Raw genomic sequence first — 10,149 nt, 5'->3', positions numbered from 1 at the left:
TAATAACTGACACAAATGAATGAACATATTTCCACAGAGAAAGACACTCACGGACTTAGAAAACAACTATGCTTATCTAAAAGGAAAGGTGGGCGGAATGGATAAATTAAGATTAGCGTAACCATACGTATACAAATACATATTATATACTCATATCAAAAAGACCGACCACGGAGCAAGGGAGGTGTACGGAACACTCTGTAATATTTTACATGGGAAGAGGATCTGGACGTGAATACACGTATATAATGTACAAATGAACCAGACTGTGTACACCCAGGACAAACAATATTCTAATCATTACCCCGATTAAAATAATTTAAAAAACCAACCAGAAGTAATGCGACATAAACTTACGGGCGTTTCTCCTGGCACATTCCATTCTAATTTACAACCTAGGAACAGGACTCCCAGAAATGCTCTGCTGCCCTAGTCCCCAGATTTGGGAATGGGGAAATGCTGCCTCCTTGTGGCCGTCTCCCAAAACAGCAGCTTTAAACCCAGTGCTAATGGTCATGAAGTAGTCACCAAACTTGCAGGCCTGTAAATAACACCTGCCCTCCAAAAAATCCTGGGGTCAAACATCGACCAAAAATTCAAAAGAGGGCAGCATTCCAAGAAAACGATTTCAAGAGGTATACTGTACCCCCACGTTTTTCTTTTCTTTTCTTTTTTGTAAAAGAAAAGAAACAGGCGTGGAGCAATGATGAATTTTAGGAACTTTTAAAGACATGCAAACCCAAATTACACAAACCTATCAGCTCACAGCACTCGGAATGGCCATTAGCAAAAATGCTGCAAACAATAAATGCTGAAGGGATTGTGGAGAAATGCGTACCCTCGGTTCTAAGGGGGACGTGGTAAGAGCCGCTAATGAAAACACAGTGGCGGTGCTTTCAAAAGGGAAACACTGAGCTACTAGTCAATCAGTCACACCCACTGCTGGGCCCATCACCTGAGAAAATGAGAATCAAAAGGCACAGGCTGGCAATCCTGCACTCCAGCAATACTTACCATAGCCAACACCTGGAAGCGACGAAAATGTCCATCAACAGAGGAGTGCACCAAGAAGAAGTGGTCCATGTACACAATGGAATATTACTCCACTAGAAAATATGAATTAAAAAAACAAACATGAGTAAGGAGACATAAGCTTTTGGGGGTTTATCAGGGCACATGGCAGTCTAATTGATAGCTGAGGAACACCACTGGCAGGAAGGTCTGTTTCCCTGGGTACCAGAGTGGGCAACGTAGAAACGCTGCCGGCCTCTGGCCGATACCTGCAACAGCAGCTTGGAAATCTGTGCGAATGGTCACTTCATATGCACAAGTACTGCAGGGCTGCAAAGGAAACCTGCCCTCAAAACGTCCCGACGCAGGTAAAGGCCAAAATAGTTCAAAATGTGGCACATATTTCAAGAAAACCATTTGAAAACGTAAGCTGTCACAACAGCTTGAAAAATAAAAGGACATGCCTCAAAGCTCAATTTCAAGGGATTATGAGACACATGCAAATCCAACCACCAAGAGCTATCAACTCACACCAGTCAGAATAACCATCAGCAAAGAAACTACAAACGATCAACGCTGAAGAGGTTGTGGAGAAATGCATACCCTCCGTTTCAAGTGGGACGTAACCTGGTAAGAGCCACTCATGGGAACAGAATGGAGGTGCCTTTAAAAGGTAAACATTCAGCTACTCTATGATCCAGCAGGCCCACTCCGCGGCCTATAGCCTAAGAAGACAGAACTGGAAAGACACAGGCAGCAACTCTGCACTGCAGCAGCATTACAATAGCCAAGGCGTGGAAGCAACCCAAAGTCCATCAACAGAGCAGTGGACAAAGAAGAACTGCTACGTGTAGAGGTGGAATATTAGCTTGGGAAAAAAATAAAATCAATGCCACTTGGAGCACCACAGATGAGTCTAGAGGTGATCACGCAACTTGCAGTAAGCGAGAAAGCAAAAGACACCTAACGTATGATATCACTTATAGGGGTTACTTAACAATTGATACCAGTGAAGATATTTCCACAGAGACATCCAACCACAGATTCATTAAGCAAACTTACGGTTCACCAAATGGAAAGGTGTGAGGACTGGATACATTAGGACACTGGGGTTAACAGAGATATACAAACACATGTGAAATATAAAATCGCCACAGACCTACGGCATACCAAGAGGAGACTACTCAACATTGTGTCATAAGCTACATTGGAGAAGGACCCGAAGAAGAACAGATATATGTATGTGTGTAAAACAACCACATCTTGCACACCTAGAACAAGCAAAACATTGTAATCAAATTTGCTCTGATACAAAACAAAAGTTAAATTTAAAAAACGAACAGCAAGTAATGAGACATAAACTTAAGGGGCTTATCCCTGGAGCACTACATTCTAATTTACAATTTACAACACAACTTCCATTATGGCTCTGTTGCCCTAGTAAACAGATTTGGTAAGGAGAAGTGCTGCCGCCTTCTGGCCGTTTCACACAACAGCGCTAATGGTCACTTAATATTCAAAATAATTGCAGGCCTGTAAATGACACCTGCGATCAAAAAAAAAAAAAAAAATCCTGGGGTCGAAAATCGACCAGAAGATTCAAAAGACGTCAACATTTCAAGAAGACAATCTCAAGAGGCATGTTTTACGCCCATTTTGTCTTCCTTTTTTCCTTTAAAATAAAAGGGAATTTAAAAACGCTCAACATCAGCAATTAATAAAGCCATGCAAATCCAATCCAGAGAAATGTTCACCTCACAGCCGTCAGAATGATCTTCAGCAAAAAGTCTACAATGGATAAATGCTGAAGGGGTTTCAGAAATCTGTGTACCCACTAGCTGCTGGGGGGAGGTAAACTGGTAACAGCCAGCAGGGAGAACATAATGGAGGTGCGTTTAAGGGTGAAAATTGAGCTACCATGGGATCTGGTCGGTCCGTTGATGCGCCTATCACCTGAGCAGAGCAGAATGGAAAAGACACAGGCTGGCAATCCTGCACGGCAGAAACATTTAATATAGCCAAGACTTGGAAGAAACCAAAATGTCCAGCAACAGAAAAATGCACAAAGAGGAAGTGGGCCATGTCAACAATGGAATATTAGCCGTGGAAAACAATGAAACAGCGCCGTTTGCACCACCATACAAGGACCTAGAGATAACCACGCAACTTGAAGTAAGAAAGAAACTGAAAGACAGACAGCCTATGACATCCCTTATAGGCGTTACCTAAAAATTGATACTCATGAACTTATTTCCAAGACAAGGAAAAGCATGGATTAAGAAAACAAAATTACGTTTCACCACATGGAAAGGTGAAAGGAATGTATGAATTATGATATGGGGCTTAACAGACATGTACTAATACGTATGAAATATAGAATCACAAAATACCTGTGGAATGCCAAGAGGTCTACTCAAGACTCTATAATAACCTACACGGGAAAGGATTCAAAGAGGCATAGACAGATACATTGATATGATGAACCGGATTCTGTACACTTAGGAGAAACTGCATTTTCTTTTATCAAATTTGCTCTGATACCTAAACAAAATTTAATTTAAAACACAAGAAGTAGGAGATATAAGCTCTTGGGGGTTTGCCCTGGCACATTCCCCTCTAATCTGCAGGCTACTAACACCATTTCCAGGAAAGCTCTGTCGCCCAACAACCCAGAGCTGCAAACGTAGAAATGCTGCCGCCTTGTGGCCGTTTCCCGCAAGAGCGGCTTTAAGCCCGCAGCCAATGGTCACTTAATAGTCACAAGGACTCAGGGCCAAAAAGGACACCTGCCCTGACATATTGTGCTGAGGTAGGGAATGGACAAAAAAATTCAAAACAGGGGCTCCCCTGGTGGCGCAGCGGTTGAGAGTCCGCCTGCCGACGCAGGGGACACGGGTTCGTGCCCCGGTCCGGGAAGGTCCCACATGCCGTGGAGTGGCTGGGCCCGTGAGCCATGGCCGCTGAGCCTGCGCGTCCAGAGCCTGTGCTCCGCAACGGGAGAGGCCACAACAGTGAGAGGCCCGCGTACCGCAAAAATAAATAAATACATACATAAATAAATACATACATAAATAAATTAAATGGAAAGTGGATAAAAGCTCAACCTCAGGAATTATTAGACTCATGCAAATCTAATCTACAAAAAGTGGGCAACTCACACCTGTCGACTGACGATCAGCAAAAATTCTACAAACAATCAATACTGAAGGGGTTTTAGAGAAGTGTGTACCCTCTAGCTGCTGGTGAGATGTAAAGTGGTAACAGCCAATAAGAACAGAAAGGAGCTGCCTTTAGAAGTAAAAATTGAGGTGCCATTCAATCCAGCAGTCACGCCGCCGGGCCTCTCACCTGAGAAGACCAGAAGCGAGAAGACCCGGGCTGCAACAGCTGCACTGCGGCCTTATTCACAATAACCGAGACGGTGAAGCTACCAAAATGTCCATCGACAGACGAATGGATTAAGAAGAAGTGGTCCATGTACACAATGGAATATTAACCACAGAAAACAACGAAACACTGCTCTTTGAGGCACCATAGACGAGCTGGGAGATGATCACAGAACATGGGGTAAGTCGGAAAGCAAAAGACCTATATCCTATGATATCACTTAGAGGCGTTATCTAATAACTGACACAAATGAATGAACATATTTCCACAGAGAAAGACACTCACGGACTTAGAAAACAACTATGCTTATCTAAAAGGAAAGGTGGGCGGAATGGATAAATTAAGATTAGCGTAACCATACGTATACAAATACATATTATATACACATATCAAAAAGACCGACCACGGAGCAAGGGAGGTGTACGGAACACTCTGTAATATTTTACATGGGAAGAGGATCTGGACGTGAATACACGTATATAATGTACAAATGAACCAGATTGTGTACACCCAGGACAAACAATATTCTAATCATTACCCCGATTAAAATAATTTAAAAAACCAACCAGAAGTAATGCGACATAAACTTACGGGCGTTTCTCCTGGCACATTCCATTCTAATTTACAACCTAGGAACAGGACTCCCAGAAATGCTCTGCTGCCCTAGTCCCCAGATTTGGGAATGGGGAAATGCTGCCTCCTTGTGGCCGTCTCCCAAAACAGCAGCTTTAAACCCAGTGCTAATGGTCATGAAGTAGTCACCAAACTTGCAGGCCTGTAAATAACACCTGCCCTCCAAAAAATCCTGGGGTCAAACATCGACCAAAAATTCAAAAGAGGGCAGCATTCCAAGAAAACGATTTCAAGAGGTATACTGTACCCCCACGTTTTTCTTTTCTTTTCTTTTTTGTAAAAGAAAAGAAACAGGCGTGGAGCAATGATGAATTTTAGGAACTTTTAAAGACATGCAAACCCAAATTACACAAACCTATCAGCTCACAGCACTCGGAATGGCCATTAGCAAAAATGCTGCAAACAATAAATGCTGAAGGGATTGTGGAGAAATGCGTACCCTCGGTTCTAAGGGGGACGTGGTAAGAGCCGCTAATGAAAACACAGTGGCAGTGCTTTCAAAAGGGAAACACTGAGCTACTAGTCAATCAGTCACACCCACTGCTAGGCCCATCACCTGAGAAAATGAGAATCAAAAGGCACAGGCTGGCAATCCTGCACTCCAGCAATACTTACCATAGCCAACACCTGGAAGCGACGAAAATGTCCATCAACAGAGGAGTGCACCAAGAAGAAGTGGTCCATGTACACAATGGAATATTACTCCACTAGAAAATATGAATTAAAAAAACAAACATGAGTAAGGAGACATAAGCTTTTGGGGGTTTATCAGGGCACATGGCAGTCTAATTGATAGCTGAGGAACACCACTGGCAGGAAGGTCTGTTTCCCTGGGTACCAGAGTGGGCAACGTAGAAACGCTGCCGGCCTCTGGCCGATACCTGCAACAGCAGCTTGGAAATCTGTGCGAATGGTCACTTCATATGCACAAGTACTGCAGGGCTGCAAAGGAAACCTGCCCTCAAAACGTCCCGACGCAGGTAAAGGCCAAAATAATTCAAAATGTGGCACATATTTCAAGAAAACCATTTGAAAACGTAAGCTGTCACAACAGCTTGAAAAATAAAAGGACATGCCTCAAAGCTCAATTTCAAGGGATTATGAGACACATGCAAATCCAACCACCAAGAGCTATCAACTCACACCAGTCAGAATAACCATCAGCAAAGAAACTACAAACGATCAACGCTGAAGAGGTTGTGGAGAAATGCATACCCTCCGTTTCAAGTGGGACGTAACCTGGTAAGAGCCACTCATGGGAACAGAATGGAGGTGCCTTTAAAAGGTAAACATTCAGCTACTCTATGATCCAGCAGGCCCACTCCGCGGCCTATAGCCTAAGAAGACAGAACTGGAAAGACACAGGCAGCAACTCTGCACTGCAGCAGCATTACAATAGCCAAGGCGTGGAAGCAACCCAAAGTCCATCAACAGAGCAGTGGACAAAGAAGAACTGCTACGTGTAGAGGTGGAATATTAGCTTGGGAAAAAAATAAAATCAATGCCACTTGGAGCACCACAGATGAGTCTAGAGGTGATCACGCAACTTGCAGTAAGCGAGAAAGCAAAAGACACCTAACGTATGATATCACTTATAGGGGTTACTTAACAATTGATACCAGTGAAGATATTTCCACAGAGACATCCAACCACAGATTCATTAAGCAAACTTACGGTTCACCAAATGGAAAGGTGTGAGGACTGGATACATTAGGACACTGGGGTTAACAGAGATATACAAACACATGTGAAATATAAAATCGCCACAGACCTACGGCATACCAAGAGGAGACTACTCAACATTGTGTCATAAGCTACATTGGAGAAGGACCCGAAGAAGAACAGATATATGTATGTGTGTAAAACAACCACATCTTGCACACCTAGAACAAGCAAAACATTGTTATCAAATTTGCTCTGATACAAAACAAAAGTTAAATTTAAAAAACGAACAGCAAGTAATGAGACATAAACTTAAGGGGCTTTTCCCTGGAGCACTACATTCTAATTTACAATTTACAACACAACTTCCATTATGGCTCTGTTGCCCTAGTAAACAGATTTGGTAAGGAGAAGTGCTGCCGCCTTCTGGCCGTTTCACACAACAGCGCTAATGGTCACTTAATATTCAAAATAATTGCAGGCCTGTAAATGACACCTGCGATCAAAAAAAAAAAAAAACAAAATCCTGGGGTCGAAAATCGACCAGAAGATTCAAAAGACGTCAACATTTCAAGAAGACAATCTCAAGAGGCATGTTTTACGCCCATTTTGTCTTCCTTTTTTCCTTTAAAATAAAAGGGAATTTTAAAACGCTCAACATCAGCAATTAATAAAGCCATGCAAATCCAATCCAGAGAAATGTTCACCTCACAGCCGTCAGAATGATCTTCAGCAAAAAGTCTACAATGGATAAATGCTGAAGGGGTTTCAGAAATCTGTGTACCCACTAGCTGCTGGGGGGAGGTAAACTGGTAACAGCCAGCAGGGAGAACATAATGGAGGTGCGTTTAAGGGTGAAAATTGAGCTACCATGGGATCTGGTCGGTCCGTTGATGCGCCTATCACCTGAGCAGAGCAGAATGGAAAAGACACAGGCTGGCAATCCTGCACGGCAGAAACATTTAATATAGCCAAGACTTGGAAGAAACCAAAATGTCCAGCAACAGAAAAATGCACAAAGAGGAAGTGGGCCATGTCAACAATGGAATATTAGCCGTGGAAAACAATGAAACAGCGCCGTTTGCACCACCATACAAGGACCTAGAGATAACCACGCAACTTGAAGTAAGAAAGAAACTGAAAGACAGACAGCCTATGACATCCCTTATAGGCGTTACCTAAAAATTGATACTCATGAACTTATTTCCAAGACAAGGAAAAGCATGGATTAAGAAAACAAAATTACGTTTCACCACATGGAAAGGTGAAAGGAATGTATGAATTATGATATGGGGCTTAACAGACATGTACTAATACGTATGAAATATAGAATCACAAAATACCTGTGGAATGCCAAGAGGTCTACTCAAGACTCTATAATAACCTACACGGGAAAGGATTCAAAGAGGCATAGACAGATACGTTGATATGATGAACCGGATTCTGTACACTTAGGAGAAACTGCATTTTCTTTTATCAAATTTGCTCTGATACCTAAACAAAATTTAATTTAAAACACAAGAAGTAGGAGATATAAGCTCTTGGGGGTTTGCCCTGGCACATTCCCCTCTAATCTGCAGGCTACTAACACCATTGCCCGGAAAGCTCTGTCGCCCAAGAACCCAGAGCTGCAAACGTAGAAATGCTGCCGCCTTGTGGCCGTTTCCCGCAAGAGCGGCTTTAAGCCCGCAGCCAATGGTCACTTAATAGTCACAAGGACTCAGGGCCAAAAAGGACACCTGCCCTGACATATTGTGCTGAGGTAGGGAATGGACAAAAAAATTCAAAACAGGGGCTCCCCTGGTGGCGCAGCGGTTGAGAGTCCGCCTGCTGACGCAGGGGACACGGGTTCGTGCCCCGGTCCGGGAAGATCCCACATGCCGTGGAGTGGCTGGGCCCGTGAGCCATGGCCGCTGAGCCTGCGCGTCCAGAGCCTGTGCTCCGCAACGGGAGAGGCCACAACAGTGAGAGGCCCGCGTACCGCAAAAATAAATAAATACATACATAAATAAATTAAATGGAAAGTGGATAAAAGCTCAACCTCAGGAATTATTAGACTCATGCAAATCTAATCTACAAAAAGTGGGCAACTCACACCTGTCGACTGACGATCAGCAAAAATTCTACAAACAATCAATACTGAAGGGGTTTTAGAGAACTGTGTACCCTCTAGCTGCTGGTGAGATGTAAAGTGGTAACAGCCAATAAGAACAGAAAGGAGCTGCCTTTAGCAGTAAAAATTGAGGTGCCATTCAATCCAGCAGTCACGCCGCCGGGCCTCTCACCTGAGAAGACCAGAAGCGAGAAGACCCGGGCTGCAACAGCTGCACTGCGGCCTTATTCACAATAGCCGAGACGGTGAAGCTACCAAAATGTCCATCGACAGACGAATGGATTAAGAAGAAGTGGTCCATGTACACAATGGAATATTAACCACGGAAAACAACGAAACACTGCTCTTTGAGACACCATAGACGAGCTGGGAGATGATCACAGAACATGGGGTAAGTCGGAAAGCAAAAGACCTATATCCTATGATATCACTTAGAGGCGTTATCTAATAACTGACACAAATGAATGAACATATTTCCACAGAGAAAGACACTCACGGACTTAGAAAACAACTATGCTTATCTAAAAGGAAAGGTGGGCGGAATGGATAAATTAAGATTAGCGTAACCATACGTATACAAATACATATTATATACACATATCAAAAAGACCGACCACGGAGCAAGGGAGGTGTACGGAACGCTCTGTAATATTTTACATGGGAAGAGGATCTGGACGTGAATACACACGTATATAATGTACAAATGAACCAGATTGTGTACACCCAGGACAAACAATATTCTAATCATTACCCCGATTAAAATAATTTAAAAAACCAACCAGAAGTAATGCGACATAAACTTACGGGCGTTTCTCCTGGCACATTCCATTCTAATTTACAACCTAGGAACAGGACTCCCAGAAATGCTCTGCTGCCCTAGTCCCCAGATTTGGGAATGGGGAAATGCTGCCTCCTTGTGGCCGTCTCCCAAAACAGCAGCTTTAAACCCAGTGCTAATGGTCATGAAGTAGTCACCAAACTTGCAGGCCTGTAAATAACACCTGCCCTCCAAAAAATCCTGGGGTCAAACATCGACCAAAAATTCAAAAGAGGGCAACATTCCAAGAAAACGATGTCAAGAGGTATACTGTACCCCCACGTTTTTCTTTTCTTTTCTTTTTTGTAAAAGACAAGAAACAGGCGTGGAGCAATGATGAATTTTAGGAACTTTTAAAGACATGCAAACCCAAATTACACAAACCTATCAGCTCACAGCACTCGGAATGGCCATTAGCAAAAATGCTGCAAACAATACATGCTGAAGGGACTGTGGAGAAATGCGTACCCTCGTTTCTAAGGGGGACGTGGTAAGAGCCGCTAATGAAAACACAGTGGCGGTGCTT

This window comes from Delphinapterus leucas, chromosome X, assembly GCF_059928025.1.
Source record: "Delphinapterus leucas isolate spDelLeu-1000000601 "Yukka" chromosome X, BTC_Dleu_Yukka2, whole genome shotgun sequence".
Taxonomy (NCBI): Eukaryota; Metazoa; Chordata; class Mammalia; order Artiodactyla; family Monodontidae; genus Delphinapterus; species Delphinapterus leucas.
Note: the sequence above shows the minus strand (reverse complement) of the source record.